Here is a 25,484-nt window from a genome sequence, read left to right on the forward strand (position 1 = left end):
CCACACAGCTCCCCTCCTCCCCCTGGCCTCTATGGATCCTGTGTAATTGCTCTTTTAACACAACTTGTAATTGGGGCGTGGTGACTACATCTCTGAGGCTTTGCACACACACACACACACACACACACACACACACACACACGATCAAATCACACAAGCATCTCTGTGAGCAGTTTGACCCAGCAGACTTCTATCAGTCCCTCTGTGTCATATTGACCTGGTCGAGTCCATGTCGGATGACTACAGTTTAGCCATGTGAAAGCTGTAGTAGTAAAACTAACATAACTGGTCCTCTCTCACACACACACACAAAGCTGTACCTGTCCTGCTGAGTAAAGGGGTCTCTGGTCCAGATGTACAGAGGCTCCACCAGCAGGGGGAGGAGCTTCAGAGATCCCACTTCCTCCTTCGCTTGTCACTCAAACATGCTCCCTGGAGACACAGAAACACATTGGTCAGTCTTCAAGCAACTCCCTCACACATACAGACACAGACAATACAGACCTGAGTCCAAGTGTCGCCCCACTGGCAAGACCATGAGAAGACTAGTGTGGTTTAACGTGAAGAAACAAGACTAACTCGTCAGACTTCAGACCAACAAAGAGGTGTGATGGGTCTACATCCAGAAACATGTTGCATAAAGCTCACTTCCTTCTTCAATGTTAATTCTATTTGTTCACTGCATCAGGGACAGTGTCCACTGACGTGTGGGTTACAGCCTTCTACAGTGTGAGAGTACAGAAGGGCTCAGGAAGCCACTGTTCAGTGATCTGTCTCTCACTCCTCTCCTCTGTGTGGACACGACATGTTCCTGCTCAATGTTTTCCCATCCTGACCCATCACTCTGGACCCGACCTGACCCAACCCACGGCCACAGTGTTCCCATCACACCTCAGGGACACACACATCCAGAGAGAGAGAACGAACGGCGTCACGGGAACGGAAGAGAGATCAGACGGCGTGTCACTCAACAGGCTAACACACACTTCCTTCACCACTTCCCTCTGTGGCAGGAAACGCATCATCACCATCACATCATATCACCTGGCTGTCTATCACTCAGAACATAGAGCAGGATCCAGATCATCTCTGTCATCAGCATTATTCACTGCTCACAGCTTCACAGCAGCCTCAGTATGTCTCACCTCCCAAGGCCAATCCTCTATGGTTTCAATGGACTAATGGGCTCAAATATATTTCAATCAAAGAAGACAAATAATATCCAGCCAAAGATGAACCTGTGATGGTACAAAGACACAAACACACACACACACACACACGCTACACTGGAGGCTCAAGAACCAGCAGCAGGATGAGAGGCCGGAGTGACGCATGAGGAATGGATTGAGGGAGGGCTGAAGATTCTCAGAGCTGCTCATTTCAGGGGATTAATCTTCTATTTCTGACAAACAGAAATAACCCCCCCAGAAAGAGAGAGAAAGAGAGACAGAGAGACAGAGAGAGAGAGAGAGAGAGACAGAGAGAGAGCGACAGAGAAGAGAGAGACAGAGAGAGAGAGCAGAGAGAGAGAGAGAGAGAAAGAGACAGAGACAGAGAGACAGAGAGAGAGAGACAGAGAGAGAAGGAGAGAGACACAGAGAGAGAGAGAAAGAGAGAGACAGTGAGAGAGACAGAGAAAGATAGAGTAAAGAGAGAGAGAGAGAGAGAGAGACAGAGAGAGAGAGAGAGAGAGAGAGAGAGACAGAGAGAAAGAGACAGAGACAGAGAGACAGAGAGAGAGAGACAGAGAGAGAAGGAGAGAGACACAGAGAGAGAGAGAAAGAGAGAGACAGAGGGAGAGAGAGACAGTGAGAGAGACAGAGAAAGATAGAGTAAGAGAGAAAGAGAGAGAGACAGAGAGAGAGAGAGAGAGAGAGAGAGAGAGAGAGAGAATGTCATCCTCCAGAACCACAGTCTGGTCCTTGGCCTACATACAACCAAGACATCAGTCTGGTCTAGTGGGGCTTTATCCTGACAGAATGTGTGAATGCGAGGCATTGGGTTTCCACTGTAGCAGATAATGTCGTCCTTCAGCGTCGGATGGCAAAGAGATCTCCCACTGGGAACAGATGTCAAGTCAACGTCTATTCCACATTGGTTCAAAGTAATTTCATTTCAATTATATGGAAACAACATTAATTCAACCAGTGTGTGTGTGTGTGTGTGTGTGCCCAGTGGGTTGTGTGTGTGAGTGTGTGTGTGCCCAGTGGGTTGTGTGTGTGTGTGTGTGTGTGTAACCCCCTCGACACACACTCCATGCTCTGTGATGCAGAGCTAGAAAATGAGTGTTTCAGTTGTAGTGTAATGTGAAGATTAGAGAAGAACAAGCAAGGAGAGCATCTATAAATACACTGCTACACTGCCTGGCAATCATCACTAACCTGCATCCATCCCTCCAGACCCAGGCAGGCAGCACAAAACATCACCCTATCTAGTACCAATGATAGGAGGATGTCCATGCATCTCTCTAATTCTCCCTCCCTCCCTCCCTCCCCATCTTCTCAAGCCAGTGGCTCACTGAATCTCCTGCAAGTTTGCGTTCTCTAGCCCAGTGAGTGTGTGTATATATGTGTGTGTCTGTCTGTGTAAGTGTGCTTGTGTGGTTTTGTGTGTGTGTGAGGTCAGGTATGTGAGGTGTTAATAACAGTGCCGCAGATAGCAGTCACTAGGCTCCTCTCCAAAGCAGACAGCCAGGTCTACCAACAACACATTCCACAGAGAGTAGATAGCTCTAACAGAGAGTAGAGGGCTCTAACAGAGAGTAGAGAGCTCTAACAGAGAGTAGAGGGCTCTAACAGAGAGTAGAGGGCTCTAACAGAGAATAGAGGGCTCTAACAGAGAATAGAGGGCTCTAACAGAGAATAGAGGGCTCTAACAGAGAGTAGAGAGCTCTAACAGAGAGTAGAGAGCACTAACAGAGAGTAGAGAGCACTAACAGAGAGTAGAGAGCTCTAACAGAGAGTAGAGAGCACTAACAGAGAGTAGAGAGCTCTAACAGAGAGTAGAGAGCTCTAACAGAGAGTAGAGAGCTCTAACAGAGAGTAGAGAGCTCTAACAAAGAATAGAGGGCTCTAACAGAGAGTAGAGAGCACTAACAGAGAGTAGAGAGCTCTAACAGAGAGTAGAGAGCTCTAACAGAGAGTAGAGAGCTCTAACAGAGAGTAGAGAGGTCTAACCGAGAGTAGAGAGCACAAACAGAGAGTAGAGAGCTCTAACAGAGAGTAGAGAGCTCTAACAGAGAGTAGAGAGCACTAACAGAGAGTAGAGAGCTCTAACAGAGAGTGGAGAGCACTAACAGAGAGTAGAGAGCTCTAACAGAGAGTAGAGAGCCCTAACAGAGAGTAGAGAGCACTAAAGGAGAGTAGAGAGCTCTAACAGAGAGTAGAGAGCTCTAACAGAGAGTAGAGAGCTCTAACAAAGAATAGAGGGTACTAACAGAGAGCCTCAAAACATTATATAATGTCTGTCTGACATATTACATACAACATATTACACATTCTCTGCTCTCACACACACATGGACAAGCGCTTGCACGTGCCACACAGACTGACTTAACTTTGGGACATACTATGTTCTCTCTCACATCTGCATAAACACAGACCCACGCGCGCGTAGCGGTAAAGAGCATCAACATGCTACAACAACATACATGTTATGTCACCCAAACGCATCCGCTCAAAACAACATATAATGTCATATAAACACGCTTAAACATAAATAATCAACCGTTAGACGCTCATATGTCACTGAGATGTGATGTTTCCTAAAGGCACTGAGGCGTTCTTCAGACTACATACATGTCATGTGTAGCCCCAGCTCAGTGAGGCAGCCGTCCAGGTGTGACTGTGTCAATGGAAGGTAGAACTAGACGTTAGCTCAACGGAGACTGAGAGACAGAGGTTGGGGGCCATGTCGGGTGGGCCTGTAAATAACCAGGATGAACGTGGCGTCGTTGTCGTTGTTTTTCTGTCTGTCTGTCCGTCTACTGTGTGGAGGGTACCACCGCCAGCTGAGACTGACTGTACTTCATGATTATCATGGTGATTAACAGGCCGCTCCAGCTATGCCTGTCAAAACCACAAACCCTGACGCCTGCTATGACATCACTCTCTAGAACCCCTGTCCTCCCTTCTTCTCTCCTCTCCTCCCTCCTTCTCTCCTCTCCTCCCTTATTCTCTCCTCCCTTCGTCTCTTCTTCTCTCCTCTCCTCCCTTCTTCTCTCCTCTCCTCCCTCCTTCTCTCCTCTCCTCCCTTATTCTCTCCTCCCTTCGTCTCTTCTTCTCTCTCTCCTCTCCTCTCTCCTTTCTCTCCTCTCCTACCTTATTCTCTCCTCTCCTCTCTCCTCTCCTCCCTTCTTCTCTCTTCTCTCCTCCGTCTAGCCCCAACAGCACTACAGAATCCAGTCTCAGCCAACACCCTCCTTTCCTTTCTCCTCTGCATTCTCTCCTCCTCTCCCACGCTGCCCTGTTTCCATTCTGTCTGTATAAATACCATTCCTGAGGAAGGAGAGAGACAGAGGGGTACACTCGGGGTGTAGGAGTATTTGAAGTGTTAGGATATCAGGAGCGTAGGAGTGTAGAGGACAGTCCTCTCTCCACACACTCATATGGTACCTTAACACAGATAATAAACAGCTCCACTGTTCTGGAACTAAACATGGTGGAGGAGTTCCATTTCAGCACAGTCAGGCCATTCTGAGCATGTAAAGTCAGCTCAGAATGGCTGTAGAACCACCCTTCTCTCTCTCTCTTTCTCTGTCCACAGCCCAGCAACCACTCTTCACAGAACCACCATGGCAACCACACTAGTAGCTGGAAGAAAGAGAGAGAGAGAGAACGAGAGAGAGAGAGAGAGAAAGAGAGAGAGAAAGAGAGAGAGAAGAGAGAGAGAGAGAGACAAAGAGAGAGAGAAGAGAGAGAAAGGGTGGTAGAAGAGGAGATCTGAAAGGAGTTGGCTGTGTAACTGTTGTAGCAACAGCTGTCTGGCCATCAGCAAGCAGTTAGGCCATGGCAGTATGTCTGTTGTGTGTGTGTTGTGGAGGCATGTGTGTGTTCAAGTATGAGCTTGTGTGCCAGCCCAGCTGTCTGTTCACAGTCCACAAGTGTGTGTGTGTGTGTGTGTGTGTGCGCGCGTCTGTGTAAGTGTGTGTCAGAGGCTAGCGTATGCCGAAACAGAGAGGTCTCCAAGGACGACATCCTCTGCTCTCAACAACAATGACAATGCCAACACACACACCAGGGTTTCCGTTAGGAAAATGTGGCTCCGGACATTTGACCGGCAGCAAATAATGATTATTTATTTTCAGGGTTAGATCAGCTGTAATACTGCAGATAGAGTGTGGGTTCTTTCAATGTAATTGTCTGTATCATTTCCAATCCCCTATACATTTTTTTACAAACATTCCATTGTATTATTTTCCCTTAACCCTACCACCCCTCCCCTAATTGGAGTAAATTAATGGACAACAATACTTAGGCTTCTACTTCTAGTTGATACATACTATCTACATTAAACACATGGCACATTTCACACTAGTTATCTATTTATTTTAGTCCCACCCTTCAGCTACCCTCAACCCTTCCCATCAACAGCACCCACCCGTAGCACGCTCTCCAGCAGGTATATCTCACTGGTCATCCCCAAAGCCAACACCTCCTTTGGCCGCCTTTCCTTCCAGTTCTCTGCTGCCAATGACTGGAACGAATTGCAAAAATCGCTGAAGTTGGAGACTTATATTTCCCTCACTAACTTTAAGCATCAGCTATCTGATCAGCTAACCGATCGCTGCAGCTGTACATAGTCCATCTGTAAGTAGCCCACCCAATCTCCCTACCTCATCCCCATATTGTTTTTATTTACTTTTCTGCCCCCTCTGCACACCAGTATTTCTACTTGCACATCATCATCATCTGCACATTTATCACTTCAGTGTTAATTTGCTAAATTGTAATTACTTCGCTACTATGGCCTATGTATTGCCTTACCTCCCCACGCAATTTACACACACTGCATATAGACTTTTTCTATTGTGTTATTGACTCTGTTTGTTTATTCCATGTGTAACTCTGTGTTGTTGTTTGTGTACCACTGCTTTGCTTTATCTTGGCCAGGTCGCATTTGTAAATGAGAACTTGTTCTCAACTGGCCTACCTGGTTAAATAAAGGTGAATTGTTTTATATATATATATATATATATATATATATATTTCAATCTATCTCTGAAAACCATCCAGTTTGGATTTCTACTTGCCAAATATTTTTCAACGGTGCTGTGATGTTTCACAAAAGTTCTGATCCTTTCTATTCTCATTGATTCTACAGATAGTAAATTAAAGATGAATATTTTTACTAAGAGTATTATTATACGATTGATTGAATGGCTATGGCTTTCAGATCACCCAGTAGTGCTATCTGCAGACTTAGCTCCAGGTTAATGTTGTGATTTCTCAGCCGTTCCTGAACCTGCGATCAAACACCAAGCTAGACATATATGAACTAGAGGTCGACTGATTATGATTTTTCAACGCCGATACCGATTATTGGAGGACCAAAAAGGCCGATACCGATTAATCGGACAATTTTTTCTTTTTTTTGTAATAATGACAATTACAACAATACTGAATGAACACTTATTTTAACTTAATATAATACATCAATAAAAGCAATTTAGCCTCAAATAAATAATGAAACATGTTCAATTTGGTTTAAATAATGCAAAAACAAAGTGTTGGAGAAGAAAGTAAAAGTGCAATATGTGCCATGTAAGAAAGCTAAAGTTTCAGTTCCTTGCTCAGAACATGAGAACATATGAAAGCTGGTGGTTCCTTTTAACATGAGTCTTCAATATTCCCAGGTAAGAAGTTTTAGGTTATAGTTATTCTAGGAATTATAGGACTATTTCTCTCTATGCGATTTGTATTTCATTAACCTTTAATTAATTTGATTAACCTTTGATTAACCTTTGACTGGATGTTCTTATAGGCACTTTAGTATTGCCAGTGTAACAGTATAGCTTCCATCTCTCCTCGCCGCTACCTGGGCTCGAACCAGGAACACATCAACAACAGCCACCCTCGAAGCATCGTTACCCATCGCTCCACAAAAGCTGCGGCCCTTGCAGAGCAAGGGGAACAACTACTCCAAGTCTCAAAGCGAGTGACATGTGAAACACTATTAGCGCGCACCCCACTAACTAGCTAGCTATTTCACATCAGTTACACCAGCCTAATCTCGGGAGATGATAGGCTTGAAGTCATAAACAGCGCAATGCTTGAAGCATTGCGAAGAGCTGCTGGCAAAACGCACGAAAGTGCTGTTTGAATGAATGCTTACGAGCCTGCTGGTGCCTACCATCGCTCAGTCAGACTGCTCTATCAAATCATAGACTTAGTTATAACATAATAACACACAGAAATACGAGCCTTAGGTCATTAATATGGTCGAATCCAGAAACTATCATTTCGAAAACAAAAAGTTTATTCTTTCAGTGAAATACAGAACCGTTCTGTATTTTATCTAACGGGTGGCATCCCTAAGTCTAAATATTCTTGTTACATTGCACAACCTTTAATGTTATGTCATAATTACGTAAAATTCTGGCAAATTAGTTCGCAATGAGCCAAGCGGCCCAAACTGTTGCATATACCCTGACTCTGCGTGCAATGAACGCAAGAGAAGTGACACAATTTCACCTGGTTAATATTGCCTGCTAACCTGGATTTCTTTTAGCTCAATATGCAGGTTTAAAAATATATACTTCTGTGTATTGATTTTAAGAAAGGCATTGATGTTTATGGTTAGGTACACGTTGGAGCAATGACAGTCCTTTTTCGCGAATGCGCACCGCATCGATTATATGCAACGCAGGACACACTAGATAAACTAGTAATATCATCAACCATGAGTAGTTATAACTAGTGATTATGATTGATTGTTTTCTATAAGACAACTTAAATGCTAGCTAGCAACTTACTTTGGCTTCTTACTGCATTTGCGTAACAGGCAGGCTCCTCGTGAGGCAGGTGGTTAGAGCGTTGGACTAGTTAGCCGTAAGGTTGCAAGATTGAATCCCTGAGCTGACAAGGTACAAATCTGTCGTTCTGCCCCTGAACAAGGCAGTTAACCCACCGTTCCTAGGCCATCATTGAAAATAAGAAAGTGTTCTTAACTGACTTGCCTAGTTAAATAGAGTTGTGAATATATATATATATTTAAGAATAAAAATAGGCAAAATCGGCGGCCCAAAAAATACAGATTTCCAATTGTTATGAAAACTTGAAATCGGCCCCAATTAATCGGCCATTCCGATTAATCGGCTGACCTCTAATATGAACAGTACCAAAACAAGTGATGTAATGATTCTGTCTCTTCACAATCAAACCTGGACAACTGGGATGGTTGTATCCCCTCATAACATTCTATTGGTTGTATCCCCCACATAATATTCTATTGTTGTATCCCCACATAACATTCTATTGGTTGTATCCCCTCATAACATTCTATTGGTTGTATCCCCACATAACATTCTATTGGTTGTACCCACATAACATTATATTGGTTGTACCCACATAACATTATATTGGTTGTGTCCCCCACTTAATATTCTATTGGTTGTATCCCCACATAACATTCCATTGGTTGTACCCACATAACATTCTATTGGTTGTATCCCCACATAACATTCTATTGGTTGTATCCCCCACATAACATTCTATTGGTTGTATCCCCACATAACATTCTATTGGTTGTATCCCCACATAACATTCTATTGGTTGTATCCTCCACATAACATTCTATTGGTTGTATCCCCCACATAACATTCTATTGGTTGTATCCCCCACATAACATTCTATTGGTTGTATCCCCCACATAACATTATATTGGTTCTATTGGTTGTATCCCCACATAACATTATATTGGTTGTATCCTCCACATAACATTCTATTGTTTGTATCCCCCACATAACATTCTATTGGTTGTATCCCCACATAACATTCTATTGGTTGTATCCCCACATAACATTATATTGGTTGTATCCCCCACATAACATTATATTGGTTGTATCCCCACATAACATTATATTGGTTGTATCCCCACATAACATTCTATTGGTTGTATCCCCCACATAACATTCTATTGGTTGTATCCCCCACATAACATTCTATTGGTTGTATCCCCACATAACATTATATTGGTTGTATCCCCACATAACATTATATTGGTTGTATCCCCCACATAACATTCTATTGGTTGTATCCCCACATAACATTCTATTGGTTGTATCCCCACATAACATTCTATTGGTTGTATCCTCCACATAACATTATATTGTTGTATTCATTATATTGGTTGTATCCCCACATAACATTATATTGGTTGTATCCTCCACATAACATTCTATTGGTTGTATCCTCCACATAACATTCTATTGGTTGTATCCCCCACATAACATTATATTGGTTCTATTGGTTGTATCCTCCACATAACATTCTATTGGTTGTATCCTCCACATAACATTCTATTGGTTGTATCCTCCACATAACATTCTATTGGTTGTATCCCCCACATAACATTCTATTGGTTGTATCCCCCACATAACATTCCATTGGTTGTATCCCCCACATAACATTCTATTGGTTGTATCCCCCACATAACATTATATTGGTTGTATCCCCCACATAACATTATATTGGTTGTATCCTCCACATAACATTATATTGGTTCTATTGGTTGTATCCTCCACATAACATTCTATTGGTTCTATTGGTTGTATCCCCCACATAACATTATATTGGTTCTATTGGTTGTATCCCCCACATAACATTCCATTGGTTGTATCCCCCACATAACATTCTATTGGTTGTATCCCCCACATAACATTATATTGGTTGTATCCTCCACATAACATTATATTGGTTGTATCCTCCACATAACATTATATTGGTTGTATCCTCCACATAACATTATATTGGTTGTATCCTCCACATAACATTATATTGGTTGTATCCCCACATAACATTATATTGGTTGTATCCTCCACATAACATTATATTGGTTGTATCCCCCATAACCACATAACATTATATTGGTTGTATCATTATATTGGTTGTATCCCCACATAACATTCTATTGGTTGTATCCCCACATAACATTATATTGGTTGTATCCCCCCCACATAACATTCTATTGGTTGTATCCCCCATAACATCCCCACATAACATTATATTGGTTGTATCCCCACATAACATTCTATTGGTTGTATCCCCACATAACATTATATTGGTTGTATCCCCACATAACATTATATTGGTTCTATTGGTTGTATCCTCCACATAACATTATATTGGTTTTCTATTGGTTGTATCCCCCACATAACATTATATTGGTTCTATTGGTTGTATCCCCACATAACATTATATTGGTTGTATCCCCCACATAACATTCTATTGGTTGTATCCCCACATAACATTATATTGGTTGTATCCCCCACATAACATTATATTCTATTGGTTGTATCCCCACATAACATTCTATTGGTTGTATCCCCACATAACATTCTATTGGTTGTATCCCCACATAACATTATATTGGTTGTATCCCCCACATAACATTATATTGGTTGTATCCCCACATAACATTATATTGGTTCTATTGGTTGTATCCCCACATAACATTATATTGTTGTATCCCCCACATGTATCCTCCACATAACATTCTATTGGTTGTATCCCCACATAACATTATATTGGTTGTATCCCCACATACATTATATTGGTTGTATCCCCCACATAACATTCTATTATTTGTATCCCCACATAACATTATATTGGTTCTATTGGTTGTATCCCCACATAACATTATATTGGTTGTATCCTCCACATAACATTCTATTGGTTGTATCCCCACATAACATTATATTGGTTGTATCCCCCACATAACATTCTATTGGTTGTATCCCCCACATAACATTATATTGGTTGTATCCCCCACATAACATTATATTGGTTCTATTGGTTGTATCCCCACATAACATTATATTGGTTGTATCCTCCACATAACATTCTATTGGTTGTATCCCCACATAACATTATATTGGTTGTATCCCCCACATACCATTATATTGGTTGTATCCCCCACATAACATTCTATTATTTGTATCCCCCACATAACATTATATTGGTTCTATTGGTTGTATCCCCACATAACATTATATTGGTTGTATCCCCCACATACCATTATATTGGTTGTATCCCCCACATAACATTCTATTATTTGTATCCCCCACATAACATTATATTGGTTCTATTGGTTGTATCCCCACATAACATTATATTGGTTGTATCCTCCACATAACATTCTATTGGTTGTATCCCCACATAACATTATATTGGTTGTATCCCCCACATAACATTATATTGGTTGTATCCCCCACATACCATTATATTGGTTGTATCCCCCACATAACATTCTATTATTTGTATCCCCCACATAACATTCTATTGGTTGTATCCTCCACATAACATTATATTGCTGTGTCCCCCACATAACATTCATATCCCCTCTGATCTCCTTTCCTATTCTCTTCTCCTCTCATCCCCTCCCTTCATATCCCCTCTGATCTCCTTTCCTATTCTCTTCTCCTCTTCCGAACATTTCTAATTTTCCTCATGTTTCTGACGCCAGCATGACATTCCCAACGTTCTCAATCCCAGCTGGTTTGGCATTCCCAGCCAAATTACTCATGCAGGAAAATGTTGAATATTTTTAGTCACATGACCACACTCACTTCCTCTTCCAGTAAAAGGCCAGAAGCCATGGGACAGGTTGATACACCCTGGGATATGGTTTTACACACACACACAAACACACAGAAATGCACAACTGCTTTGTCTGTCTGTCTGTCTGCAACTCCCAGCCCTCCATCCTCTCTCACTACAGACGCTACACCGATAAAGTAGGAGTAATAAATGAGCCACTCAATAGACTGTTGGTTGCTGTAAAATGTAACTATCATCGACTAGGCACAGACCCAGACACACACAATCACATGCACAATCACACACACACACACACACACACACACACACACACACACACACACAAACCTAACCTGGGCCAGCACCAGTAGCAATGCAAATGAGAACTATATCAATATTATATTTAGCACTTCTTCACACAGTGCACAAAGCTTAACACACACACACACACAGTATTGGTATTGTAATTGTAGAAGTGTGATATTGGTATTCGACAGTGTAGGCCAAGAGGTCTGTTCTAACTCCTCCCAACACTAGAGGTCTGTTCTAACTCCTCCCAACACTAGAGGTCCGTTCTAAGTCCTCCCAACACAAGAGGTCCATTCTAGGTCTGTTCTAACTCCTCCCAACACTAGAGGTCCGTTCTAACTCCTCCCAACACTAGAGGTCTGTTCTAACTCCTCCCAACACTAAAGGTCTGTTCTAACTCCTCCCAACACTAGAGGTCCGTTCTAACTCCTCCCAACACTAGAGGTCCATTCTAGGTCTGTTCTAACTCCTCCCAACACTAGAGGTCCGTTCTAACTCCTCCCAACACTAGAGGTCTGTTCTAACTCCTCCCAACACTAGAGGTATGTTCTAACTCCTCCCAACACTAAAGGTCTGTTCTAACTTCTCCCAACACTCGAGGTCTGTTCTAACTCCTCCCAACACTAGAGGTATGTTCTAACTCCTCCCAACACTAGAGGTCTGTTCTAACTCCTCCCAACACTAAAGGTCTGTTCTAACTCCTCCCAACACTAGAGGTCTGTTCTAACTCCTCCCAACACTAGAGGTCTGTTCTAACTCCTCCCAACACTAGAGGTCTGTTCTAACTCCTCCCAACACTAGAGGTCTGTTCTAACTTCTCCCAACACTAGAGGTCTGTTCTAACTTCTCCCAACACTAGAGGTCTGTTCTAACTTCTCCCAACACTAGAGGTCTGTTCTAACTCCTCCCAACACTAAAGGTCTGTTCTAGCTCCTCCCAACACTAGAGGTCTGTTCTAACTCCTCCCAACACTAAAGGTCTGTTCTAACGTCTCCCAACACTAGAGGTATGTTCTAACTCCTCCCAACACTAGAGGTCTGTTCTAACTCCTCCCAACACTAAAGGTCTGTTCTAACGTCTCCCAACACTAGAGGTATGTTCTAACTCCTCCCAACACTAGTGGGAGCAGAGTTGAGACATCCAGAAAAGTCATTCTGATCTGTGGCTGCTGACCCACATGAGGCAGGTTGCCACTGATCACACACACACACACACACACACACACACAATGGGCCTGTTGTTCTCTAGCCCAGCGGCTGAGGGTAGATATGCTTATCAGAAGGAGAGAGAGAGAGAAGGAAAGAGAGAAAGAGAGAGGGGAAGGGGTCTCTCTACTCTCTCAGTCTCCCCATCTCTCATCCCCTCACACAACAGTGGGCTGGGTGAAATAACAGACATGTGAAAAAGATGTGAGCCACTGTGAAAGGGAAAGCTAGGCCACAATAGGCCAGTCCAATAGAAAGCTATCCTCTGTTGGTCTGTAGGGTGAGTGGAGTAGTACTGCTCTGCTCCCAGTTATCCCTCTAAATCCTGTCTACTCCAGGCCTTCCTGACTTAACCAGCTCTGCTCTGACTGGGGCACCCAGCCAACACACACACACACCATACGCACAGCACACATGACAATGAAACACACTCACTCACAAAGCAGACAGACACACAGAGACATACTCAATCATTCACAGACAGACAGACAGACTGAAGACTCTTGTGATTGGAGACGTGTGTGTGTGTGTGTGTGTGTGTGTGTGTGTGTGTGTGTGTGTGTGTGTGTGTGTGTGTGTGTGTGTGTGTGTGTGTGATTGACTCAATGAGTCAGCAGAATTTGGACACATTACATTTCCTCTGAGGGGGGGACACCATGGAAACCAGGCCTTTCCTGTGGGGGTCGTATCTCATGCTAAAACAAATGCTGAAGGAGAGGCGCACACATAGCGTGGTGGGCCGAAGCCCCGTCGAGGGAGGAGATTATTTTTTACATACGACTGTAAAACTATTTTATGATGACTATAACATTTGTTGGCACCTTCAATTCCTGCACATTTTCTCATAAAAAATATTTCAACACAAATTTGCCCAACTGTTAAACTTGGAATCAATCAGAACTCCCATAAACACCCCTCGTGATGAAGGCAGCCAATGGCCTGCTTCTATCTTCGATGTAAACACAGCCTCTTGTGAAAACTCCAGCTGTTGCCTGATCAACAGGAACAGATATAGCTCGCTCCCCAAGACTGAAACAAGATAAATATCTGTTTTTGAGGGCGCAGACTTTGTTAGCGGGCCGAGACGGTTGCACTGTATTATCCTCAAAGTGGGCAAAGAAGGTGTTTAGTTTGTCTGGAAGCATGACGTCGGTATCCGTGACGTGGCTGTTTTTGTTTTGTAGCCCGTGATTTCCTGTAGACCCTGCCACATACGTCTCGTGTCTGAGCGGTTGAATTGCGACTCCACCATGTCCCTGTACCAGCAGTTCGCTTGTTTGATTGCCTTGAGGATGGAATAATTACACTATTTCCCATCAATGAATCGGCTAAAAAGCATTATTTCGCAATGTTTTTTAAAAATGATATTATTATTCTTGCCTGCGGCAACTTTATTTAATCAACTTTTCTATTTTTTTCCTGGACAAAAGCCAGTTAACAGAAACCCTGACACACGTACACAACCACACATACACACGTACACATACACACGTCCACAACCACACATACACACGTACACAACCACACGTACACACGTACACAACCACACGTACACAACCACACATACACACGTACACATACACACGACCACAGCACACATTGTCAGGAGGGGAGGGGGGTGAAACTAGGCCCAGTGTCCTCACTGTTGAGGACACTGGAGGCTCTGCCTCTATGTCTATTAGGAGGCAGAGAGGACCGGAGGATATCTGGCACAACATCATCTGAATACTAATCTGCAGAACAACACAAACAGCTGAAAAACAAACTGCAGAAAAACTGGATGAAGAACTGAATCAGTCATTTTGGATAAGGGGGAACAGCTTGTCTTGAAGCTCTGGGAAACCCAGAGAAACATTAGACTAGAAACACTGTCCATCTGACTGGTACATAGTACACACTGTCATCTTCTGTCTGACCTCACCCTAAACATGAACCACTAGTCTACCATTATGTCCTGAGTCTCTCCATCGTAAACATTCTATTCCACCATTTAAGAGAGGAGCACCATAAACATCACAAGGCTTTACACTCCCTTTAGAGCTCTGAGTGGTTCCTGACTTCTACACTCCCTATAGAGCTCTGAGTGGTTCCTGACTTCTACACTCCTTAGAGAGCTCTGAGTGGTTCCTGACTTCTACACTCCCTATAGAGCTCGGAGTGGTTCCTGACTTCTACACTCCTTAGAGAGCTCTGAGTGGTTCCTGACTTCTACACTCCCTATAGAGCTCTGAGTGGTTCCTGACTTCTACACTCCCTTTAGAGCTCTGAGTGGTTCCTGACTTCTACACTCCCTATAGAGCTCGGAGTGGTTCCTGACTTCTACACTCCTTAGAGAGCTCTGAGTGGTTCCTGACTTCTACACTCCCTATAGAGCTCGGAGTGGTTCCTGACTTCTACACTCCTTAGAGAGCTCTGAGTGGTTCCTGACTTCTACACTCCCTTTAGAGCTCTGAGTGGTTCCTGACTTCTACACTCCTTAGAGAGCTCTGAGTGGTTCCTGACTTCTACACTCCCTTTAGAGCTCTGAGTGGTTCCTGACTTCTACACTCCCTATAGAGCTCTGAGTGGTTCCTGACTTCTACACTCCCTATAGAGCTCGGAGTGGTTCCTGACTTTACACTCCTTAGAGAGCTCTGAGTGGTTCCTGTTCCCTATAGAGCTCTGAGTGGTTCCTGACTTCTACACTCCCTTTAGAGCTCTGAGTGGTTCCTGACTTTACACTCCTTTAGAGCTCTGAGTGGTTCCTGACTTCTACACTCCCTTTAGAGCTCTGAGTGGTTCCTGACTTTACACTTCCTTTAGAGCTCTGAGTGGTTCCTGACTTTACACTCCCTTAGAGAGCTCTGAGTGGTTCCTGACTTCTACACTCCTTTAGAGCTCTGAGTGGTTCCTGACTTCTACACTCCCTTTGAGAGCTCTGAGTGGTTCCTGACTTCTACACTCCCTTTAGAGCTCTGAGTGGTTCCTGACTTCTACACTTCCTTTAGAGCTCTGAGTGGTTCCTGACTTCTACACTCCCTTTGAGAGCTCTGAGTGGTTCCTGACTTCTACACTCCTTGAGAGCTCTGAGTGGTTCCTGACTTCTACACTCCCTTTAGAGCTCTGAGTGGTTCCTGACTTCTACACTTCCTTTAGAGCTCTGAGTGGTTCCTGACTTCTACACTCCCTTGAGAGCTCTGAGTGGTTCCTGCGTTCTATTACAGCATATAAGAGAGGAAGTAACTGAGAGGCTTTACTAGAATGGAAAACATGACTAACATCATGCGAACTCTTGACTATAGAAAACTATAGCATAGGCGGGGCGAGCTCTTGGTTCAATACAGCATCTTGGTGCCCCTGGGTGGGGCTCAGGCGGGCGGACACTGACACACAAAATTTTAAAAATACATTTACCAAATGCTTCAATCTGAAGCAATTTAAAGTAATGTGTGCATACATGGAATTCACTATCCTGGCATTGCAAGCGCCATGCTCTACCTACTGAGCTACAGATGACCAATCAGGGCTGTAAAAAAAGGTTTGTAAAACCTGACGTTTATGGTTCTCCTGTCTTAAATGGTGAGACACACACAGTCATCTCACAGTGATTCCTTGGTGGCATCACACCCTCCCACATGGTGTTAGTTAGCCTTGGCGAATGATCAACCTCACACAGCAGAGACACACTACCCAGCCAGAACGTATGTGTTGACCATAGAGTGTGCGATAGGTGATTCCTGCCTGTGTGTGTGTGTGTGTGAGAGGAGAGAGAGAGTATGTGTGGTTATATATATATTACAGTGGGGAGAACAAGTATTTGATAACCTGCAAAATCGGCAGTGTTTCCTACTTACAAAGCATGTAGAGGTCTGTAAATTTTTATCATAGGTACACTACAACTGTGAGAGACGGAATCTAAAACAAAAATCCATTATTATTTTTAAGTAATTAATTTGCATTTTATTGCATGACATAAGTATTTGATAACCTACCAACCAGTAAGAATTCCAGCTCTCACAGACCTGTTAGTTTTTCTTTAAGAAGCCCTCCTGTTCTCCACTCATTACCTGTATTAACTGCACCTGTTTGAACTCATTACCTGTATAAAAGACACCTGTCCACACACTTAATCAAACAGACTCCAACCTCTCCACAAAGGCCAAGACCAGAGAGCTGTGTAAGGACATCAGGGATACAATTGTAGACCTGCACAAGGCTGGGATGCCGGTCAATCACCTTCGGTCTGGGGCTCCATGCAAGATCTCACCTCGTGAGGCATCAATGATCATGAGGAAGGTGAGGGATCAGCCCAGAACTACACGGCAGGACCTGGTCAATGACCTGAAGAGAGCTGGGACCACAGTCTCAAAGAAAACCATTAGTAACACACTACGCCGTCATGGATTAAAATCCTGCAGCGCACGCAAGGTCCCCCTGCTCAAGCCAGCGCATGTCCAGGCCCATCTGAAGTTTGCCAATGACCATCTGAATGATCCAGAGGAGGAATGGTAGGAGGTCATGTGGTCTGATGAGACAAAAATAGAGCTTTTTGGTCTAAACTCCACTCGCCGTGTTGAGGAAGAAGAAGGATGAGTACAACCCCAAGAACACCATCCCAACCTTGAAGCATGGAGATGGAAACATCATTCTTTGGAGATGCTTTTCTGCAAAGGGGACAGGACGACTGCACCGTATTGAGGGGAGGATGGATGGGGCCATGTATCGCGAGATCTTGGCCAACAACCTCCTTCCCTCAGTAAGAGCATTGAAGATGGGTCGTAGCTGGGTCTTCTAGCATGACAACGACCCGAAACACACAGCCAGGGCAACTAAGGAGTGGCTCCGTAAAAAGCATCTCAAGGTCCTGGAGTGGCCTAGCCAGTATCCAGACCTGAACCCAATAGAAAATCTTTGGAGGGAGCTGAAAGTCCGTATTGCCCAGCGACAGCCCCGAAACCTGAAGGATCTGGGTCTGTATGGAGGAGTGGGCCAAAATCCCTGCTGCAGTGTGTGCAACTGGTCAAGAACTACAGGAAACGTATATTCTCTGTAATTGCAAACAAAGGATTCTGTACCAAATATTAAGTTCTGCTTTTCTGATGTATCAAATACTTATGCCATGCAATAAAATGCAAATTCATTACTTAAAAATCATACAATGTGATTTTCTGGATTTTTGTTTTAGATTCCGTCTCTCACAGTTGAAGTGTACCTATGATAAAAATTACAGACCTCTACATGCTTTGTAAGTAGAAAAACCTGCAAAATCGGCAGTGTATCAAATACTTGTTCTCCCCACTGTATATATATATATATATATATATATATATACCTACACTGAGTGTACAAAGAATAAGGAACACCTTCCAAACATTGAGCTGCACCCCCCTTCGCCCTCAGAAAAGCCTCAATTCGTTGGGGTGGGGTCTACAAGGTGTTAAAAGCGTTCCACAGGGATGCTGACCCATGTTGACCCCAATGCTTCCCACAGTTGTGTCAAGTTGGCTGGATGTTCTTTGGATGCTGGACCATTCTTGATACACACAGGAAACTGTTGAGTGTGAAAAACCCAGCAGCGTTGCAGTTCTAGTTCAAAGGCACTTAAATCTTTTGTCTTGCCCACTCACCCTCTGAAAGGCATACATACACATTCTACTGTATGTCTCCAGTCTTAAACATCATTCTTTAACCTGTCTCAACATCTTCATCTACACCGATTGAAGTGGACTTACAAATGACATCAATAAGGGATCATAGGTTTCACCTGGAATCACCTGGTCAGTCTGTCATGGAAAGAGCAAGGAAAGAGTTCCTAATGTTTTGTACACTCAGTGTGTGTGTGTGTGTGTGTGTGTGTGTGGAGCTTGGAAGGCTCCCCAGTGGCACAGGCTGACCTGACCCACTTCTGCGTGCAATTCTATCCCTGATATGACCCTATGAGCAGCCAGAGGACACACACAACACACACACAAAGCCTGAGATGCAAAAACCAAAACATGGTGCTCTCTCTCTCACGCCACCCCTCTGCCTCACTCCTCTCTCTGTATCTCGCTCCTTCTCTCTCCATGGTCACTCTGAGTTTACAATCAGTGCCTCTGCTATCTGATCTAACTATGACAAACATCCGGAAAAAACCTCCCAGGTAAGGAGTGTGCAGTATATCAGTTTATATCAGACCATCAGATCAGAGAGAAGAACATGATAAAGCAGACTGGTAGAGTGAATGTATCTGATCAACACTGCACTAGGATTATGGAGAGCCTGTGGTAGCCTAGATGCTACAGACGTCTCTGAAAGATGCTAGACACAATCTTCATCAATAAGGCCCTTCTAAAATTCAGAACCTTTTGAAGATGAAAAATAAAATCAGAGTATGTTTCATTTATGACATCTTCCTGTTCCGAAGGTCAGTCAATGTTGAAATCCAAAACCCAGTTTGATTTGAGTGTTTTTAAAGTACATTAGCTAAAAACTGACTGATCAAATAGAGAATCGTTAAGCTATTTGCTGATGTTTGCCTGACTAGCCTCAAAGTCAAGAAAAACCCTCCTTGTGTCAAAACTGTTCTTTCAATATGAATATCTTGTAAAACAGGGCTGTGTGTGTGTGTGTCTACATGTAACGTGCGTTGTTTGAAGGAGACCAAGGCGCAGTGTAATTTGTGGTCATCATATTTATTTAAATGAGAACCAGCAACAAAATAACAAAGTGAAACCAAAATGAACGTACCGTTCCGTAGGCTACAAGAGCTGTACAAAAACAAGATCCCACAACATAGGTGGGAAAAAGGCTACCTAAGTATGATTCCCAATCAGAGACAACGATAGACAGCTGCCTCTGATTGGGAACCACTCTCTGCCAAACACAAAGAAATACATAACATAGACTGCCCACCCCACATCACACCCTGACCTCACCAAATAGAGAAATAAAAATCTCTCTAAGGTCAGGGCGTGACAGTACCCCCCCCTCAAAGGTGCGGACTCCCGGCCGCAAACCTGAACCTATAGAGGAGGGTCCGGGTGGGTATCTACCCTTGACGGTGGCTCCGGTTCGGGGCGTAGACCCCGCTCCACATCTGGCTCCCCCCACTTTGGTGGAGCCTCTGGTGCGGGGACCCTCGCCGCAGGCCCCGGACTGGGGACCCTAGTCGCAGGTCCCGGACTGGGGACAGTCGCCGGAGGCTCCGGACTGGGGACAGTCCCCGGAGGCTCCGGACTGGGGACAGTCGCCGGAGGCTCCGGACTGGGGACAGTCGCCGGAGGCTCCGGACAGCGGATCAACGCTGGAGGCTCCGTGCCATGGATCCTCATTGCAGGCTCCGGGCCATGGATCATCACTGGAGGCTCCGTGCCATGGATCATCACTGGAGGCTCCGTGCCATGGATCATCACTGGAGGCTCCGTGCCATGGATCATCACTGGAGGCTCCGTGCCATGGATCATCACTGGAGGCTTCGTGCCATGGATCGTTACTGGAGGCTTCGTGCCATGGATCGTTACTGGAGGCTTCGTGCCATGGATCATCACTGGAGGCTTCGAGCCATGGATCATCACTGGAGGCTTCCTACCTGGAGCCGGAACAGGTCTCACCGGACTGAGGAGACGTACTGGAAGACTGGTGCGTGGAGCTGCCACGGGGCTTACCAGGCTGGGGAGACACACTGGAGGCCTGGTACGTGGAACCGTAACAGGTCTTATCGGACTGGGGAGATGCACTGGAAGCCTGGTGCGTGGAGCAGGCACCGGATACACTGGGCCGTGAAGGCGCACTGGAGGTCTCAAGCGTAGAGCCGGCACAACCCGTCCTGGCTGGATGGTTACTTTTGCCCGGCAAATGCGGGGCGCTAGCACAGGACGCACTGGGCTGTGCAGACGCACCAGAGACACAGTGCGCAGAGCCGGCGCAGGATATCCTGAGCTGAAGAGACGCATTGGAGGCCAGGAGCGCTGAGCCGGCACCATCCGTCCTGGCTGGATGCCCACTCTAGCCAGTCCAATGTGGGGAGCTGGAATATAGCACACCGGGCTGTGACTGCACACTGGAGACATGGTGCACATCACCGCATAGCACGGAGCCCGACCGGTCACACGCTCCCCACGGTAAGCACGGGGAGTTGGCTCAGGTCTAAACCCTGACTCCGCCAATCTCCCCGTGTGACCCCCCCCCCAAAAAAAATGTTTTGGAGCTGCCTCTCGGGCTTCCGTGCTGTGACCCCTTGTATAGTTGCCGTTCCTCTAATTCCTCGTATCCTCGCTGTTCCGCTCTAGCTGCTTCTATCTCCTCCCATGGACGGTGATCATCTCCAGCCTGCACCCAGGCCTTCCAGTATCTCCTCCCATGTCCACTCCTCCAGAAAACGCTGCTTGGTCTTTTTGTGGTGGGATCTTTTGTAAAGTGCGTTGTTTGAAAGAGACCAAGGCGCAGCGTAATTTGTGGTTATCATATTTATTTAAATGAGAACCAGCAACAAAATAACAAAGTGAAACCAAAACGAACGTACCGTTCCGTAGGCTACAAGAGCTGTACAAAAACAAGATCCCACAACATAGGTGGGAAAAAGGCTATCTAAGTATGATTCCCAATCAGAGACAAAGATAGACAGCTGCCTCTGATTGGGAACCACACTCGGCCAAACACAAAGAAATACAAAACATAGACTGCCCACCCCACATCACATCCTGACCTCACCAAATAGAGAAATAAAACGTCTCTCTAAGGTCAGGGCATGACATGACAATCAATGGCGGTTCTGATCAGCATCAGTCAGATTTCACCATGAGTCTCTGTAAACCAGGAGTCTCCAACAGGTCAATCGCGAGCCTACCTATGAGTAGCTTGCCAAACAATTCTGAAAGTACATGCAATTTTCACATGTTCCACCGCAAACAGTCATTAACAACTCTCACAAGTATTAGACACAGCAAGCAGTCAGCTACTATCTAATCAACACAACATTGACATCATCCCACCCCTGGTTAGACACTATTGGCTTAAAAAGCCAAACCTAACACAATATCTGCCTATTTATTTCCAGCAATATTTCCCCTGTCTGTCTGTGTGGTGCAGGCGTTTGTCTATCAATCTGTGTGTAGCCAGTGGATGTGATAACCATCTTGTGGGTTGACTGAAATACTTTCCCCAAAACTTTCTAGATATAATGTTACCTGCAAAGTAGGCTTACCTGGCAGAAGTATATCATGAGTAAGTATATCATTTCTATCTATTATTTGTTATTTTCAAACTTCAAACCATGAAAAGAGCAGCAGCAGTAGCTTACAGAACCATGGCTAGACTGGCACATTAGACAGCACATTCCTCACTTGATAGATGCCAATTAAAGGGGAATTACACTCTAAAATAAAAATGTGTTTGTTTTCTTCCAGACCTAAAAAAAAGCTTTTGGATGTGATTTAACAGAAGATCACGTCATTGTTTCTCTATGAACAATGGTGATTTTGAGAGTCAAAAGCCACAACAATCTAAAACCAGGAAAAATACAACTGAGAAAACAATTTTGGAAAATATAAAACGTATTTTGGTTGTTTATTAACCATTATATGACCAGGTTGACAGAAAACATAGTGTACAAGAGAAAGTAGTGCACTAAGGACCTGGGGAAGAGTTGCAGAGGAGTGGAGAACTACATGCCTATTTGAAAGCTAGAAAATAAATTGCAGCTCGCGACATGTTTAAAAAACAATGAAGAAGAGAGAGAGAGAGAGAGAGAGAGAGAGAGAGAGAGAGAATTCTCTCTGGCAGCAGCTTTCCTTATAGCCATCAGAGGTATAGCCCCCTATGTGTGTCTGAGTGATGCTGTTGTTGTTATTATGACATCATCTTATTAGCTAACATCAGTAGCGTTGTGGTGCGATCATCTGAGATAATCTCATTGTCGTGTCAGTTGCATCGATCAATACTGGGGATCAACAGGAAATACAACAGTACATCCTTCTTCCTTCCTTCTAACTATAAAATAGATAACCATCCAATTCATCCCGTTCTGGACAGAAGTTGTTCTTAGGCACAGATCTAGGATCAGCTTGCCTTCCCCAAATCCTAACTTTACCCATTATGTGAAAAGACAACACGACCTTGGATCAGCGTCAATATCCAACTTAATCCCACTCCTAGTGTTGTTCCCCTGTCCCAGCCTTCGACACAGGGAGTTAAACTAGGCCTAGGCTACATGGGCCAGTGATGAAGGTCAGTCTGAGTTATTAATATGGGATTCTGGTAGGTAACCTAGCGGTTAAGAGCATCGGGACATTAACTGAAAAGTCGCTGGTTCGAATCCTCGAGCCGACTAGGTAAAACATCTGCCGAGATGCCCTTGAGCAAGGCAAAGTAACCCTAATTGCTCCTCTAAGTCTCTCCGGATAAGAACGTATGCTAAATGACTCAAATCTACAGGCTGCAGTGATATAGGTCTCTGTGGGTCAGTTATAATGATACAGGGTTTAGATATCAGGTGATACAGGGTGACTCCTCATCCCCAGTCTGCAGGGTTCTGTGTTCCGGCCACGGACCAGAGGGAACAATGGCATTCTTGTGCTGGGAGCTCCAGGTGGCTGGGGAAACCCAATCCTACCCAACCCCAGTCACCCAGTTTGAGTCTGAGCCTGCCTCACTGGCACAGCTCAGGGAGAACCAACGCTGCCTTCCTCCAGAGAGACAGCGCAGAATAGAGCTATTGTTCCACCAGAGCAACTCCAAACTACACACACTCACTAAATCCACTCTCTTAGAGAAACACACAGACAGACTCAGAAACACACACACACACCAAATAGGGGAGCACATCTGCTGTGGTCTGGACCTGAACACGCAGCAGGACAGGAAACACATCATGCAGACGCCACGGCCTTGAATTGAGGAACATGATTCATTTCCTGTGAATGCTGGACAGTAATGCCTTAAAACAGGGCTTGGCTATTGGCTAACCCACAGCATTTCCACTGTAGAAGGGTAGTAAAACATGACACAATAACTTTCAGTCTCACTGAGGGGGGATTCAAAACATGGCACAACATCGCCAGACCGAGGACTTAGAGGGGTTTTGAACATCAAATGCCTGAAGTCACACATGGTTTGAGAAAGGGTGTGTGTGTGTGTGTGTGTGTGTGTGTGTGTGTGTGTGTGTGTGTGTGTGTGCGGTTCAGCTGCAGTCGTCACTCCAAGCTCAGCTCTCTGCTGCTGTAAGCAATAACACAGTGTTGTGTTTCAGTGTACACAGCCATCCATGCCCTCTGGCCACATTGTGCTCTGGGTAGCGGGGGGCCCATGCTAACAGATAAGGCCAGATAGTTTCCCTCCAGCGCTGCTCTGTTCTGCACATGTTCTCCTATTGTGCAAGCCAGAGCCACAGAGCCTGGGCCTCATCCACAGGCACAGAGTATAAATAATGGATGCCCATCTCTTCCTGCCCCTGGAGAAACATGACAGACTCATTTCATTCCCCTACATCTTCATCTGCAGCCAGAGAGTTACAGGATTGATTGTGAATCCATTTCCTTATCTATCAGATGTATAATTACAGCACTGTGAGTGCACACTCACTGGCTCGCTCTGCTCGCATACAAAGACAAACACTCTCTTTCACACACAGAAACACACACACACATAGACCTGCTCTGGCCCGGAATCCACATACATTAACGCGCCTCTATAAAAGGTCCCATCCGGATTAGGTTACGTGAAATGTAATCAACTTCAGGCCTATTGTAGAGCACGAGCTGGAGCTGGGAGAGGCATGCATGGCTATAGGCCTCGTTCTGGACCGACTCCAACTGACTCAGAGTTCACAGCTGGTGGTAATAAGTCATAGTCATATTTAGTTGCTCTTATACATGTGTTGTAACGCTGTAATTACTATTGTAAAGATGTTCATTTGTTACACTAGTACTTTTGATGATTGCATTATACTAGAGTTGGTTGGAATAGGGGCTGTTACTTATTGCATTTGTGTGATAGCTACCCAAACCACTCCATTACAAGGCTATTTTAAGTAGGCCTACTGACATTAATACAGACACGGGGAGAAACTAACAATAGGCTATATGAAGTGCTAGTGACTAGGCCTAAACCTTGGCTTACTTTCAGGTCAATGCTATTTTGTGATAAGTTATTATTGAGAGCAATATATCATCATAACAAGAGCATTTGTGAGTAGTTAGACCATTCCATCCAAATGCTCACAGAAAATAAACATTTTGGGGACAGTTTAAGCAAAGAC

At 44.5% G+C, this 25,484-nt stretch overlaps 1 protein-coding gene across 3 annotated transcripts in view; it reads right to left on the bottom strand.

Annotated features, from left to right (window-relative positions):
- The window catches only part of galnt1 (UDP-N-acetyl-alpha-D-galactosamine:polypeptide N-acetylgalactosaminyltransferase 1), a 66,229-nt gene that overhangs the window by 39,719 nt on the left and 1,026 nt on the right, over positions 1-25,484 (bottom strand). The window contains exons 1-2 of one of the 3 annotated variants that reach the window (XM_042318082.1): positions 3,798-4,137; positions 321-432 (exon numbers count right to left, since the gene is read on the bottom strand). The gene's annotated coding sequence lies outside the window, so the exon portion shown is untranslated. Of the gene's footprint in view, positions 1-320; positions 433-504; positions 525-3,797; positions 4,138-25,484 lie in introns of those variants that run through there. The other 2 variants (XM_042318083.1, XM_042318081.1) reach the window with 2 other exon arrangements.

The sequence above is a fragment of the Oncorhynchus tshawytscha genome, unplaced genomic scaffold (assembly GCF_018296145.1).
Source record: "Oncorhynchus tshawytscha isolate Ot180627B unplaced genomic scaffold, Otsh_v2.0 Un_scaffold_3409_pilon_pilon, whole genome shotgun sequence".
Lineage (NCBI taxonomy): Eukaryota > Metazoa > Chordata > Actinopteri > Salmoniformes > Salmonidae > Oncorhynchus > Oncorhynchus tshawytscha.